The sequence below is a fragment of the Myxocyprinus asiaticus genome, chromosome 2, assembly GCF_019703515.2.
Source record: "Myxocyprinus asiaticus isolate MX2 ecotype Aquarium Trade chromosome 2, UBuf_Myxa_2, whole genome shotgun sequence".
Taxonomy (NCBI): Eukaryota; Metazoa; Chordata; class Actinopteri; order Cypriniformes; family Catostomidae; genus Myxocyprinus; species Myxocyprinus asiaticus.
Window position 1 is genome coordinate 36,922,393 of NC_059345.1, and position 16,167 is coordinate 36,938,559.

At 35.4% G+C, this 16,167-nt stretch overlaps 1 protein-coding gene across 2 annotated transcripts in view; it reads right to left on the reverse strand.

Moving 5' to 3' along the window:
• LOC127415990 (alpha-ketoglutarate-dependent dioxygenase FTO-like) overlaps window positions 1-16,167 on the reverse strand; it is a 252,691-nt gene that overhangs the window by 50,546 nt on the left and 185,978 nt on the right. The gene's annotated exons all lie outside the window — the stretch shown is intronic.

Genomic DNA, 16,167 nt, shown 5'->3' on the forward strand with positions numbered 1-16,167 from the left:
TGAACAATGATATTTCACAGCATTTATTTATGTTGGTTTATGATAATTGATGAAAAAACAATTGTTCATTGTTCATATTAGTTCATGATGCAGTAGAGGAATATTCCACTTTCAATAAAAGTTAATCTCAATTAACAGCATTTGTTGCATAATGATTATTACAAAAAATAATGAAATGTATTTCTACTTGTCTCTCCTTTTCTTAAAAAAAAAAAAAAAGAAAGAAAAAGAAAAAAAATCTTGGTTCCAGTGTGGCACTTACAATGGAAGTGAATGAGGCCAATCCATAAACATTTAAATACTCACTATTTTTAAAGTGATTAAAAAAATAACTTACTAACTTCGTTGCCATGATGATGTTACACTGTAAATCCTAAAACTACCATAAAAACTATGATTTAAAAAACTTTACAGCTAAAATAATATACACGTTTTAACAGAAAGGTAATTTAATAAAATTATGAACTTCACATTTCTGCCTTTAAACAATCCAAAAATTGGCCCCATTCACTTCCATTGTAAGTGTCTCACTGTAACCTCAGTGAGGTTTTTAAAAGGAGGGACGAGTTGAAAATATCTTTGTGGTAATCAACATAATGCCACAAATGCTGTCGATTGAGCTTAACTTGTATTGAAGCCAGAATATTTCTTTAAATAATGTTAAGTATACAACTTAAAAAATAATAATAATAATAAATAAATAAATAGTAGTATATATAGAAGATAGAGTAACCAAGATTAATAAAGGCTGTAAAAATATTTTTCATTGTTGGTTCATGTTAACTATTTCATTAACTAATGTTAATGTATACAACCTTACTGTAAAGTGTTACCAGTACTTTGTTCCCTAATGTAATAGTTTTCAAAAAATTTAAGTGTGACTTAAGTGTCCAATACTTCTTTGGGCCACTGTACTGTATACATCTGTGCAGTTGAAATGTGTTAAAATAGTTACAAAATGGTGATCTTGTCCTTTACAACTTCAGGTTGACAAATCATATTTCTCAAGCCTCACGCCATACTGTAAGAACAGAGTGGGGGTCCTGAGGACAGAGGAAGTATGTAGTACAAAGGCGCACACCCACTTGATCCCTCAGCACAGCATGGCCAGGAAACAGCAGAACACAGCTAATCTCCACACTCCCCCATAAGCCATGCTCTAATTGGCCACACAGAGCGCAACTACTGGAGAGAGAAAAGGGAAACCAAAATTAACAACTGCACAACTTTACAGTACAAGAGTGCAGGCAGAGAGAAATGAGGACTCCATTGCATAGACCCAGTCTGGAGGCCAGCTGCAAACCAGGCACTTCTCTCCGCCACACGGTCTCCCTCTCTCGGTTTCTTATAATTGGCCCTTATCCCTGCTTTGTACATATAAGCATGCGACTGTGGATTCCTTCACCCGCCACAATTAAAACAGGCATAAAAAGACAGCACAAACAAACACTCCACACACACACACACACACACACACACACACACACACACACACACACACACACACACACACACTACTCTCTCTCTCTCTCTCTCTCTCTCTCTCTCTCTCTCTCTCTGGGATATCCATGAAACACACAAACCAGCAGAGAAGACACCCCTGCAATCGACAGATGGATAATTAGACAGATATATAGAAAGAGAGAAATATCTGTAATTAATATGAAATCTTTTTAAAGATAAAACTGAAAATATTGTTAATGAGCTCTCATAATCACAAGATGTTTAACCAGTTTTTAAACAAGAAGCTGCTCTAGATTAACCGACCACTGGAATATGCCTGTTTGGAGATGGAAAAAAGAAAACATGTTTTTATTACAACCCTAGACTTGATGTGTGTTGTTTGTTTATCACTATTTATTGTCTCAAACAAATTTTGGCACGTTTGTTTTTTCCAGAGAAACATCACAAGTTTCCGCTGTCCTGGTTTCTACACATTCCGCCCTAGTTTTCATTCCCTTCCAAGATTCAAAATGTCACTCTTATTTAACTTAATTTAACTTAACTTTTCATTTATTTAACTTAAGACAGGCGAGAAGCAATGGCCTTTTATGTATTAATTTGATGTTTTATGTATTATGTATCAGACGCATCTTGACACGCCATGTTTAAATGTGGTTTAGTGCAAATGAGATTTGAGAGCTATGGTAAGATTTTCAGCAAATAACAATTAAAGTTTGAGACTTTTTAGACTTGTAATACAGTTCATGAGTCGTATGGACTACTTGGTACTTTTATGGAGTTTTAATTGTAATTTTTGGAGCTTGACACCCCTTGTCACAGAACAGCCAGGACTTTTGGCATAACATCTCCTTTTTAATTCCACCGAAAAAAGAAAGTCATACAGGTTTGGAATGACATGAGGGTGAGTAAATGATGGCTGAATTTTCATTTTGAGGTGAATTATTCCTTTAACCAGATTTGACAGGACACAGGACAGAATTAAACAAATAACGCAGCTCTTATTTCCTTTTTTTCTTATCTTTGATCAGTAATTTTTTCTCTTCTTATCAAAGGGTGGGAATGTTTGATGACAGCTTACTGAACTTCAGTTCAGAGTCAACCTGTGATTACACCCCTTGTATCTCCACCTTCAACATTGTTTAACAGCAAAAATATGTCAATATGCCACAAACGTTTTCATTTGGCCACCGAAATGAAGTAGCTATTCACAGCAGTGCTGTAAATTACCCAGAGGAATGCAGGGCTGGGCAGCAAAGAAAGAGAAAACAAGATTGTATAATTGTCATGATGACCCTTTTAGCCCGAGGCCCGCGCTTGTGCTCGATCCCAGTAAATCACGTGGGAGATCTGTAATGGCAGCATTCTTCACCTGAGAACATGCAGAACAGGAGGGCCAAACCCAAATCAGTCCTAACAACTTAACTGCACTCAGAGACACCTGGCAAATATATAATCTGCAGAACCTTCAGTCAATCATTCACCCATCAATTAATCACTCAATGGTTGACTTATCAATTTATTCATTGATTCATTCTTTCTCCAAGGAAAGGGTCTTCAAAAGGGGGTCTATCAATTTATTGTTTGATCTCAATATATGTGATATTAAATGTGAATCTTAAAACATATTATATCAGATAAGCTTTTACTTGATTGCTTTATTTTTTTGTATTATTACATTTATTATAATATTTTTTTAATATAAATGTTTATATTGTTTATATATTATTTTATTTGTATTTTTATATGTAAAGCGACTTGAGAAGTTACTTTTAAAGGTGCAAAATAAAAATAACGTTTATTATTATTAGATTGATATACATGTTTATATTGTGTATTGTATATATTATTTTATTTCTTGTGTTATTATTATCTCTTTCTTTTTCTAGTAAAGTGCCTTGAGAAGTTTCTTTTATAAGTGCTATATAAAAATAATATTTTAAATAATTATAATTATAATAATTCTTCTTATTACATTTATATTTATTTATAATAATAAATATTAGTAGTAGTATTAATATTATTATTAGACTGTACATCAATAATGATTCTTAATGTCTTTGCAATGTAAGCATCATAACACATTTTGCAAATACATTTACAGTAAATGTATTGTAATAATTATATTACCGGCAATATGATTCAATATGCATGTTATTATACGCCTAGTTATTATAGGTACAAAATATCATTTTTGATGAGTTATTTATTGTAAAATATTTTGTTAGTATTTAAAAAAATGCAACCCTCAATGTAACAGGGGTTCCCTGCTGTCTCTCTATCCACCAAGTGCTAAAAAGGTTGAAGACCCTCTGCTCTAAGGTAAATACAAAAGGTAACTAATATGTTGTGGTTTCAGCCTGTGATGATACAGTACAGTACTGTATTGTGTTAGCTGATCATCAGAGTAATTATTCGTAAAACTTTCTCACATACAGAAAAAAAGGATGTTAAAAACAGGCGCTGTTAATGCTATGTAACAAAGCATCATTTGAACAGCAGTCTGTTGTGAAAAGTAAATAAATAAATAATCGGTAATGACAGTAGGAGATAGAGAGCAAGGACAGACATCCACGTAGGAAGTGAAATGAAGACAATGGCAGTTTGCTGTATGAGGGGATTAGGTGTGATGTGACAGGGGGATCAGTGTTTCACCATGAGACAGAGACAAAGACACTGTGCCTCTGACACTTCCCTGCTTTAATCGCCCAAGGAAGAAATTACTGATAGCATGCACTCTCTGAGTGTGTGTGCGTGCATGTATGTATAGAGAAAAAGATTTCAAAGACACAAAAATGAGCCAGGCTCCCAGTGAGAGATTGTGTCTCACTATCATAAAATGCTGCTTCTCACTTGCTCGAGCTTCCCCACTCTTCCACCTGCAACTCCAGGAGATCAGTCTTCAAACACACGGCTCATCTCAGCAGCTGTCACACCGCATTAAAACCCTGCAGCCTTACTTCCTTCCAGAGTCTGCTTGTAAACACGCACTAGGGTTGCTTGTGCTAAACAACGTTTGCGAATTTTGACCTGCTTTTGATGTGAACGCAGATGGCTCGGAGGCAAAGAGACTCCAACTCGCTCTCTATAGGCTACTAAATCAACTCTTTAACTCTTGAAATCTGAATAAAACCTCCTACTCCAGAACTCCAGCGAGACAGCCTTCAGTGCTAAGCATATTAGCGTAGCATCGTGGGACAACTAGCGCTAATCGTTTCCAGGTAATCAAATGAGCGCGCTTTCCACTGAGACACTCAAGACACTCTCAGATGTGGCAGGCGTTACTCTGGACGAGCTGGCAAAATGGGAGGAAAAAGGGAGATCAATGAAAAACTGTGGATTCCTGTCATGGCTGAAATGATGAGAAAGTGCTAATTAGCTTAACAGGACACCTCCTGTTTGACCGCTAACAGGCTAATGTAGCATAATCGCACGTGAGGCCTGGCTGTGTTAACCTTGACCTGACTCGTACTCTCTCGACCAGAGCTAATCAATTCTCCACTGCAGCTGGGTTCACGGGTGCCCCATCTCTCATCCTAAACAAACAAATGTATTTACTGCACCCTAATGGAGGCACATTCACCCCAAATCAATAGAGGACACAGTGCCTGAGGGAAGCAGAACAGCGGGTGCTAGGTCTGGATTGAAAAACAACCAGAACATGACTTTCATTCTTTCAAGGAATACAAAAGGAGACGTTAGAATATGGTCTTCAGTCACCATTCATTTTCAAGTGAATGGTGACTGAGGCTAACATTCTACCTAACATCTTTTGTGTTCCAAGGAGGAAATAAAGTCATATGGGATTGGAACAACACAAGGGTGAATACATGATGACAGATTTTTCATTTTTATTCCTTTAAATTCGAACTGTACGCTTACTTTTTTAGGTGTTAGCACTGATGCTAGTGAGCTTAAAAACTCATTTGTGCAAATTAAAATTGAATAGCACACAGAACAGTGCTGTTGAAATTGTTTTATTGTAATTTTTTTATTATTATTTACTATTATTAGTATTATTCATTAACTACTACCACTACTTTAATTTGGATACAATATTATATTTGTAAGTTTTAATATAATGGTATATTTTTATTACTATAAATATGTATCACAAGATACATCATGGTGCTGCAACACCCTTGTCACTTCCTTAATTTCTCTAAATCTCAGAAACATTATGAATCCAGTGTATCTGAGTGAAATGCATTAATGTTTAAGCTTCATGCAACTACATGCAAACAGAATAACATCTCACATTTGTATTGATCGCATCAGTTTCTGGCATCTTTTTTTGCGTGCAGACAAATGTGCGAGTCTTCAGTGCAGCCACGTCACCAGCGCGCATCATAGAAGGAACATTACCGTGACCTTGACAATGCAGCTAATGTTCGAGCACTAGATTTGGCAATAGCACAGAATAAATCAGATTCAATGTACGTGTTCTTCGTAGGTGGAAATGACACATCACATGTGTGAACTGGTTTACATTTGCCATTACATTCAGTGTTGGGTAAGTTACTTTAAAATAGTAATCCACTACAAATTACTAATTATTTCTCTAAAATATTACTTTACTAACTGCATCACTGGAAAAGCAATCACATTACTGATTACTTTACTTTTAAGTTACTTTCTAAAACACCTTTCTGCTCAACAAATTCAAATTAATGTCTATATTTCTTCCTTGTTCATTGTTACACACAAGTCATACACTTAGCACCTCACATTTCTACTTTACAATGACTCATTACGGGGCCATAATTCATGTATTCTACATAAATAATAATTAGAAATGAGCATAACCCAATGATGTACTTACTTAAAATAACTGAATGTAAGTAACAGTAATCTGATTACTGAATTACAGTAATTCAATTATATGAATTACACTATGTTTTTTTTTACTAAAAAGTAATTATTTTACAGTAACTAATTACTTTTTAATTGGATTACGCCCAACACTGGGCAAATATCATCATTTTTAATCACAAATGTGAGCAAAACTGTCACACTGTACAGCCCTGCTTTAAATCAATGTGCTCAATGCCAAAATCTGCTATGTTTCAATGTTGCCGTGTTACTGTTTAGAAAAATTCATCCAGCCCAAATGTGTCATTTTTTTTTTTTTTTTTATTATATTCACTTCAGATTGCCAGGAGGAGGAAGGAAGAGAAGACCCTTAAAGATTCAGCCAACGAATCCGGTTGGTTAATTCTCTATCACCTCCAGTGGACCTCCTCTGATGGCAATATTCCGCTAAGATTAATTCTGCTTAATACTAATTGGTCCTTGAGCTAGAGGACTCCAGGGATTGGCTCCCTTTGGTCCACTCTCGAAGGGGCTGAGACACCATTGGAGGGGCTGCTGATGAGCAGAAAGTTTTATCAACGCAAACATTCTGCCAAACATCCCCCAGGGCAGGAGCACACCCAATAATTAACTCTCACACAATCCATAATTGCCATGTTTACAATTACTCCATCTAAAACAGAGACCCACCGAAGAAGGAGGGAAGGAGAGAAGAAATCAAAGAGGAAAATAAAAATGCGCGAGCATTAAAAGGTGCAAAATTCATATCGAAATCTATCTTTCTCTTACTGCCTCCCTTTCGCGCATACTGTCTCTCTTTAATAAGCTCAGCGGGCTGGTTGGCGGCATTCTGCCCATCATTTATTTATTTTTTAGAGATAGCCCTATTAATTTCCCCCCTCATTTTCAAACGCTGCGGCGTGCAGCAGTGTGGACAGATCCCGAGTCCCCAGGGTGCTCCTCGAGGAAAGACATAAATGACCCAAATAAAGAGGGCTTTTGAAGGCTGCCGAGAGGCGCCGGCACCATTAAAACTAAATGAAGTGTTTATTAGCCATGCCGACAGCACTCTCAGCTCGAACAGATCAAGAACCGTTACAGTTAATGTGCTCCCCCTGCAATACGCACCCGTTTGTTTAGTTCTGCCAGTGGGCCTGAAAAACCAAAGCTGAGGCTTTTTTCCCCTCTCTGCTTTTTCTTTCTAGTCTCTTCTTTATGCAGACATGCACTCTCTCGCTCTTTCATGCACACACATCTGATTCATCATCTCATCTTTATTCCTATGAATTCCCACAAGTACAGTCTTAACACTGTGACACAGTCTGACAGAAACACAAAACCAAGAAGTCTTGACTCTGAGCAGTTCAAATGCCTGATTGTGTGTCCTCCCTCCTATTTTTTATTCTCTCTCTCTAATTATAGTTTGCATTTCAGAAGCTTTGGACATGATGCTAGAAAACCTTTGGAAACACTTGGAAACTGGCTGCTTTTGATTTGACACCTTTTTAACAGCTTTGGCATCTCAATAAAATAATAAAATAAAACTGGTTAAAATATGACATAAATTGTTCATTTATCTTCTGTATTCTTTTTAAATAATGATGCCGTTATTGTGTTGGTGACACACAACAGACATCTGGCTCTTGCTTCGGTTCACTTGATACCTGTGACATCTCCTCGGCACTTAGAATAGAAGCAGAGAATAATTTGCGGTGCATTATTTTCTCATTAATGTGCACTTAAGATTTTTAATGCAATAGCAACTTTAATAGTTTCTCCCTAAATAAAAGTATGCGTGAGTGAGAGTAATGGTCTTCATTCGGAGGGGAATTAAAAGAGAGTGCACATGCAATGAAAGTTATGAAAACTGTAATATGCAACTTCAAAACAGTGAGGGTATTTTTATTTCTCACACACAAACACACACAAAAGTATCTCTAATTATTTTTCATAACCTGCAGCATTGTGCTGTAATATTGTTCAGATCCTGTTTTAACCTGTCTATCTCTGATTGCAAACACACTTACATACACTATCTTCATTCCTAACCCTAATCGTAATCAGTGAAAGTTACAGATTTTGTGCCGTAAATGAAGTTTTAGTGTAAATTGCAGGCTTTACGTACATATTAGGATTGATTTTGGACACAAGATACTTTGGAAGTCTGAAGGTGCAATTACAGTCCAGTACAATTATCCCAGAACATTAACAGCAGTAGAAAACATGTCTCAATCAGGACAGAGAAGAATTAATCATTAGTTAGTGCTGTGTGTTAGTGTTAGTGTTAGTGTGGTCAAGCTAAGTGTAGCTCTTACAGACAGTGGACAAAATATCTCACTAGCAAGACAAGAAGCAAATATATGATAAATATTTTTTGCTTTGGACCACAGGTAAGGGATGTTTAGACACAAAGTGAAGCTCTAAAACTGCCTTAATGGTGGTAAAGTCACTGTAATGCATTACTCTGAGTGTCTCACTGCTTTCATAAAAAGGTGGTAACACCAGAAGTTCCATTTATTAGTAATAATAATCAGCAATGTACTGTAGAAAGTTGGCAATTTAAAATCAAAATGTGGCTAGATTCCATGTTTTTTGATGCAAGGTTTATTAAAAATCTTAAAACTGTTAGAGCTAAATGTCAAAATTAACACGTTAACGCACGCGATAAATAAAAGTTAATTTTTCATCTTTCTTTTTAACGCATTTAGCGTTAATAAAGCATAAACCAGCAAAAACACTGGTGGGACTAGGGCGGAACCTTTGCGATGTTTCTGCATGGATTCATTATACTGACGGACAAACCACTACACACACACAACAGCAATGGGAAAGGACCTCTTAATGCTATTTTTATGTATAAAATAAGGCCAGAAGGGGAAATGTGACAGAAAGCAAGTACTCTTTCAGGCACAATTTAATTACCACAGCAGTACGTTAAGTCTTAACTATCACGAAAATGCCGAATGAGACATTGTCTGCAGTGCTTTTCATGTGGAGATCAAAGCCGCGGTTGACGCTGGCATTGACACGCAAATTATGAACGAGGCTTTACAATTGTTGTAGCAAAGCGGATGGCCACAGTCTCCCAGGTGATTAATATTGTGGAGGATGAGAGTTTAAGAGATTTAATACCCACTGCAATGAATAAGTAACCTATGTGGGGAACAGTTCTTTCAATTAGTCAACCACCCACTTAGACTTCGGGAAACATTTAATGTTACTTGAATTGCTGCTATTTTAGTGCATTTCTATCTTAATACTGTGGAAGGCTTTGTTTGTAAAAAAAAAAAAAAAAAAAAGCATTTTGACAAGTATTATATATAATCAAATTTCAGCACTTTCAAAATCTGCGATTAACTGCGATTATGAAAAAATTATGTGATTATCCGCGATTAAGATTTTTTATGGACTGACAGCACATAAAATTAACCTAGCATAAGAAGCTGGTTTTAAATATCAAATGTATGTTTCCAAAACAATAGATTTTGACATAATGACATCTGCATTCATTGCAATTTGTTTTTAATTAACAACAAATTTTTATACCAAAAATTTTATATTTAGCATTTAATCCAATCCTGTTACTGAAAGACTTTACCCCAATACAATAAATAAATAAACTTTTACATTTAATCATTTAGCAGACGTTTTCATCTAAAGCGACTTACAAAATGAGCAAGGATACAACATAAGCTATTAGGAGATTGTAACACAAAAAGTGCTGCATTAAAATTGCATCAGAAAAGTACTAGCCAAGATAGAGATTAGAGATAAATAAATAAATAAATAAATAACAATACTTTAAATTGTGACAACTAAGAGGTAAAAACATTTGGACAGGTAACAGGGCTGTGGAAATTGTAAACCTCATATAAAATGAATAGAAAATACAACAGATCATATAATATTTAGTTTGACCTGAGGTTGATGATAAACATTTTTTGAAGGTCCAGCACATTCTGGCTATAGTCAGTGAAAGAATGTGCTGAACCTTCAAAAATGTTTATAGATCCTATAATATTTAGACCCTATTTGGTAAATTAAATAATAATAATAATAATAATAATAATTATATATATATATATATATATATATATATATATATATATATATATATATATATATATATATATATATATATATATATATATATATATATATATATATATATATATATATATACTGTATATATATATAAAACATCTGGCACCAACAATCACGCCACGGTACAAATCATTGAGATCACATTTTTCCCCATTCTGATGGTTGATGTGAACATTAACTGAAGCTCCTGACCCGTATCTGCATGATTTTGTGTGATGATTATTGGTGCCAGAAGGGCTGGTTTGAATACTTCTGTAACTACTGATCTCCTGGGATTTTCACGCACAACAGTCTCTAGAATTTACTCCAAATGGTGCCAAAAACAAAAAACATCCAGTGAGCGGCAGTTCTGAGGATGGAAATATTTTGTTGGTGAGAGAGGTCAACAGAGAATGGCCAGACTGGTTGAACTGACAAAGCCTATGGTACCGGTACTGCATTATTTTTTTTTTTACCAAATAGAGATTGAATATTATATATATAATATTCAATCCTATTTGGTAAAAAAAAAAAATAAATAAAATAAAAAAAATAAAAAATAAAATATATATATATATATATATATATATATATATATATATATATATATATATTATTATTATTATTATTATTATTATTATTATTTATTTTTTTACCAAATAGAGTCTAAATATTATTATTTTTTTTATTATTAATGTTCAGATCATATTTGGTACCCCATTCTAATTGCACATAATTACATAAATACACATAATTACATGTGCAGATAAACAACTCACAATTCATTTTGTTTCTGAGTAGAAGCCCAGAAATGATAACAGTTTTAAGATATTGGTAAACCGTTTTTAATTCTATATTGCTTGCTTTGTATGTTTGTTTTTTACTTATATTAGGATCTGTAATAGAGATGACTTCCACTAGATAAAGCATAAACCAGTTTGCTACACCATGAATGCCTTTCATCATTGTAACACTTACCTCGATTCTACTAAATAGCACAACAACATGACAGAAAACACATACTGGTGTATTTCTACTGTCCGTTGTCTTGTTCCTCACAGAAGCTATCCCCACCGGTGAGGCCCTCCATCAATGCCAGCTTGTACCTGAGCTCAACACAGTCAATATGATTTATTCTGCTTATTAGAGTTCATTATGACTTAGACAAACACTGCTGCAGCTCACACAACAAACTAGCAGATAGGTGAGGACTGCACCTACTGCCATTGCACAGCAAGCTCCAGTCCAGGCTGCTCCTCTGAGCTTCACATTGTTTTAAATCTAATTTAACATATGGATCCATTTTCAGGCCCATTTAAAAGCCTCTGTGATAACACACCTCCTCTTTCCACTGCAAACTAACTTGCATTAGCATATAAAACACTGGCTGGAGGTGAAGGCATATATTAATGCATTTCTTTTTTATGTGTGTTAGAAAATGAGTTTACATAATTGCGGGATATTTTTTGCCTTAAGTGAAGATGTGAAGCCGTGTCAGTGTAAGCTGGGAAATCCCACAGCCGTAGCTAGTAGCCATCTTAAATTCTGCTCTCCGGAGATAATGTAGCCCAGCCAAAATGAGGACACTGATTCGACAGTGCCAAAAACAGCTGTAACTATTCATGATCTTCCCAAATGTCTGTTCTACAACTTCAAACTACTCAGAACAGTGTCTCTGAGCATGTGAGGCTCACTCCTGCCAACTTTAAAAAGATTCACCCAAAATTAAAATTCTGTCATTATTTACTCACCCTCATGTCACTCCAAACACATATGTCCTTCTTTTCATGTGCAACACAAAAGGTGCATTTTTAAAACGCCTTTACAGGGTTAATTGTCAAGTGAATAGTGACTGGTCTGTCAAGCTTGAAAAAACAAAACAAAAACAAAAAACAATAAAACAACAGTAAAACTAATCAATATGATTCATGCATAATATTCCAAGTCTTCTAAAGCCATACAATCACTTTGCATGTTGAACAGAATGAAATTTAAATTGTTATTCACTCTCAACTCTCAGTGGCTCTTGCAACATGAGAACCAATAATGTTTGATGTTATCGACATAGTCGCAATAATTGATTATAAATTTGATTATTATAGATTTGATTTGAGAGGAAATAATGACTTAAATGTCATTCTGTTTATTGCAAAATGTGATCATATGGCTTCCGAAGATTTGGAATAGGGAGCATGAGTTGGATTAATTACTTTTGCATGGTTTTAAGGTGTTTTTTTGTTTGTTTTTTCCAAGGTTGACAAACCAGAGTCACTATTAATTTGCATTATGGCTAATAAACCATCTGAAGGTTTTTTAAAAATGCACCTTTTTTAAAAATATTCAACAGAAGAAAGTTTAAACTTCATGAGGGTGAGTAAATTATGACTGAATTTTCATTTTTGCGTGAACTACTCCATTAACGGGATGTTATAGATTTGCACATGCTACATTCGCAATAAAGCTCACCAGAATTTGATGGCAAAATTGGCTCATTTTCATGTACGTTTGTTCATTCATCAGAATGGCATGTTATTCTTTTGACTGTAAATCACGCCGACTTAAGGGAATAAAGGGTAATTCAGAATCACCTGCAGGCCTTTCAGGCTTTCCACTCATTAGAGTGCTCTCTTATCAGAACTCCTGAAACTTATATCATCAAATATGACAAATGGAGAGAGAATTAGAGAGAGAGAGAGTGGAGGGGGTAAAAGAAACATGGAGGGAGAGATCGACTAAATACACCTCTCTCATCTCTTAATAACAGAGTGAGGCAGCCCAAAGGAACGCGTGCTGGGAGTCCAGATACAGCATCAGTGGAGTAAATTAGTCTACACTAATGTCGATGCTCAGCTACATCAAACACTCTTCAGGTTAGTCATTAATGAAGACAGCAGATTTGGGCCTCAGCATGTTGAAACAAGAGACGTGATTATCCAGTCCTGATCCAACACAGCCCGTAATGGTGGGAACCGAGGTAGTACATCTGTATATGACAGTCACCCGAGGCTGTATGGAGGGCTGGAAGATAGTATTTTCCACAGTTGAGATGTGCTCGCTGACACAGACGCAGTAACTCACCTGCCCGTTGCACAAGCTCTCCACCCTTTACCTGTCCCCTCCAGCTTTATGTGTGCACCTGTGCGTGGGTATGTGAATGTGTGTGTGTGTGTGTGTGTGTGTGTGTGTGTGTGTGTGTGGGTGGGTGTGAGAGAGAGACAGCCATATTTTCCATTAGCCATACGACGCCTGCTGTTAAATGAAGAGATTTCACAAACAACAATCTATATATGTAATCCATATGAGACAATGCCTTTCTGTTCTATAACACCATTAGCCTTCCATTCATTGATGTGTGTGAGCACCTCAAAGGTGTGCTCATATTATCTGTGAGTTCTGTCATCTGCCCTGTCAACCCTTGCTATTAGCACTGCAGTGTGTGTTTGTGTTGCCATAATGAGCATGGAGAGTTCCTGTTCATCAGAAATACTGGAGGGCTGTTTTTACGACAGTTGCATCAAGCAATAGAGCAATAAGCAATAATGCGTAAATAACGAACACTATTAGACAGCTCCACGATGCATATGTGTGTACGCACACACTCCTAAGTAAGACAGAGCAAAAAGTGGGTGGGAGGAGGGACTTTTTAAAGTTCATACAGTTCATGGTGAATGTTTCAAACCCAATTCACCACTCGAGTAATCAGGCAGGCAGAAAGAGAATATACAAACCATTAAACAAACGCTTTGAGGAGAGAAGAAACACCTGCCTTCTTTTTCTTGCTTTGACTACAAATGGCAGAAAGTAGAGAACATTAAGGCAGAGAGGAGAGGAATTATCTGAACCGCACAGTAGTCATCAGGACTGTATGACACAGAACCCCTCCACTCTACATAACCCCATGGATCAGTATCCAAAGCACGATTAAGGCCTGGTCTAAACATACGTTCCAATAGTTTGGTTCCTGGTTTGGTCTAGAACTAGACATTTGTATTTTAAAGACCACCCTTTATTTATTTTTAAAAATGAATAATTATTAGAGTGCTTACAGTATTAGAGAAAATATAAAATGACAATTTGTAGCTCCATAATCAACAGTAAAATGTATTGATGACATTTTAAAGGAAAAGTTTACCACCAAATGAATATGTTGTCATAATTTAATCACCATTTTGTACTTTTAGACCCATATGACTTTCTTTTTTATGCGGAACACAAAATAAGAAACACAAAATAAAAAGTTGCATGCATTTCCACGTGTTGTTTAGTGCTAAAACAATGCAAGTTCTTGAATGAACACGTGAGCCATTGTGAACTAGTTTCTCTCTTAGTGTTTATGATCTATGAACTGCAGTGAAAAACCACTTACATTTCAGGTTGATTCTCACCAAAACCTATCGTATGCATTCAGATGACTTGGAATATGATACACAAGTTGCATGGACTACTTGTGTGATAATTCTGGGGGTTTTTTAAGCTTTAAATTTGCGTGGACATTGTTTTTTGGCTTCGCTATACGCAACGCATAATTTAATTTAATTGAAACTGACTGATCTCAGTTCAGGACAGTAAAGGGTTAAACTTTTGATATGTTACAAAACAACATGATACCGATCACAGTGGAGTTTGTCTTTGGGAGAAATGGCAACAAAACTACATATGGTAAGAAACCTAATTACGTTTTTACATTGAAACCTGTTTGAGTCAAAAGATTAGAGTGTCGTTTCATCTGATATGCCATTTTATTTTTATTTTTTTTGGAGCGATTAATCGTGAAACCACACTGCTAAACACAATGTACACTATAGTGGACAACAGCACTAGGTTTTCATTAGAAATCTTATATTTACTGTGCATTTGCATATTAAGAAAATGCATTCAGAGGTTTTATATGTAGTTAGGATGAAAATAAGGTGCATTTTGAACTGTTCTGAGACCAGGGCAGACAGACAGCACACTGGAAGTAAAGTCATTCACTAAATAGGGAGCAAGGGTGCAAGGGCGCATCCTAAAGCTCTGCTATGAAGCCAAGTGCATTCAATGCAAACTTCTGATCAAAAGTTCAGCTTCAGATGATGTTTGAACCACTTAACATGTTTGGCAGACATGCGACAATGGTAATCAGTACATAGATTCAGAATTTATAATGTATATTTTATTTTAACATGGTTGGCAGTGACAGGACGATTCTGGCCATTACTGGTATCAGAATTAATTATGTTATAACAATGCTTCAGCACTGGCTATCACTTGTTTTTTTGACAGTGCAATGAGAGAACACTGAGATTTGTTGCCAGTAGAAAAGTAGAAAAAAAAAAAAAAAAAAAAATAATATATATATATATATATATATATATATATATATATTAGTAACATAAAAGTAAAATCAAGTAAAATAATTTTTATTTGTATAGTTTTTTTCTTTGTGCTTTTCCCAAAACACATTATTCCAAAGCAGATTCATAGAAAATCAGCTGTAATGTCTGTAACATCTCAAAAACATGAATAACCAACACTCCTGGAAACATAATAAACAATTTGATACAATTTATTTCTACACTTTCTATAGTATCATTTAAAATTTCACAACTTATTCGCACTGTCCACATATCAAGTACATACATTTTTAGGAAAAATGTTTGCTCTGTATAAATAATAATAATAATAATAATAATAATAATAATTACCCATGTTTATTAGGTGCTACTAGTTACAAATCAAAAAGGGAAATGGAAAATGTACACAGCAGTCATGCTCGGGTCTCAGGAGGTTAAAGTAAGTCACTTTCAACTGCATTTGTACTGAAAAGATGGA